This window comes from Trichechus manatus, unplaced genomic scaffold, assembly GCF_000243295.1.
Source record: "Trichechus manatus latirostris isolate Lorelei unplaced genomic scaffold, TriManLat1.0 scaffold00369, whole genome shotgun sequence".
Taxonomy (NCBI): Eukaryota; Metazoa; Chordata; class Mammalia; order Sirenia; family Trichechidae; genus Trichechus; species Trichechus manatus.
In genome coordinates, this window is record NW_004444305.1 from 76,800 (window position 1) to 78,058 (window position 1,259).

The following is a 1,259-nucleotide window of genomic DNA, read 5'->3' on the forward strand; positions in this document are numbered from 1 at the left end:
GAAGCTCCATGGAGAAATCCAAACTCCCTGAGGGACTGAATTGCTGGGCTAAGGGCTATGGGGACCATGGTCTTAGGGAACATCTAGCTCAATTGGCATAACATAGTTTATAAAGAAAATGTTCCACATTCTACTTTGGTGAGTAGCAGTTGGGTCTTAAAAGCCTGTGAGCGGCCACCTAAGATACTCCATTGGTCTCACCCCTTCAGGAGCAAGGGAAATTGAAGAAAACTAAAGAAACAAGGGAAAGATTAGTCCAAAGGACTAATGGACCACAAGTACGACGGCCTCCACCAGACTGAGTCCAGTAGGACTAGATAGTGCTTGGCTATCACCACTGACTGCTCTGACAGGGATCACAATGGAGGATCCTGGATAGAGCTGGAGAAAAATGTAGAACAAAATTCCAACTCAAAAAAAGAACAGACTTACTGGCTTTATGGAGACTGGAGAAACCCCGAGAGTATGGCCACTGGATACCCTTTTAGCTCAGTAATGAAGTCGCTCCTAAGATTCACTTTTTAGTGAAAGATTAGACAATCCCATAAGACAAAACGAGACTAAAGGGGCAAACCAGCCCGGGGGCAGGGACTAGAAGGCAGGATGAGACAGGAAAGCTGGTAATAGGGAACCCAGTGTTGAGAAGAGAGAGTAGTGACATGTCATGAAGTTGTTAACCAATGTCATAAAACAATATGTGTACTAACTGTTTAATGAGAAACTTCTGTAAGCCTTCATCTAAAGTACAGTAAAAAAATCCAAATACATTAGTAATATCAATACAGTTAATGACAACTTAAAAGACAATCAAAAATCTACTGTATTTAAAGAAAATTTAGCTGTGTTCTATTTCAAGAGACATTCTGAAAACATAAGGATGTAGAAAATTTAAAAGTTAAGTAATGGAAAATATCCACATTAAATTCTAACCAAAAGAAAAAAAAAGGAAGTAAGGGTTTTTTCTATATTTGGACATTAGGCTGAGATACTGTATTTAAACAATGCTTTTCTCACAGAAAGCTCAAAGCTGTTTTTACTGATGTCATCATCACATTCTTCAGGTTTTCCACTAAATGGGTAGAATATATTTTTTTCTTTCAAGGTTTCCCCTCCGCTTCAGTCACTCTGCATCAGAAGAGATGGGAGGGCTTGCCTATTTAGTCACTTTGGGAGAAGTATATGAACATGTTCAGCCTGCCTTCTTTCTTTTTCTCTTATGGAGCCAGCCTGTCTGCATAGAGCAAAACGTCATCTAGGTC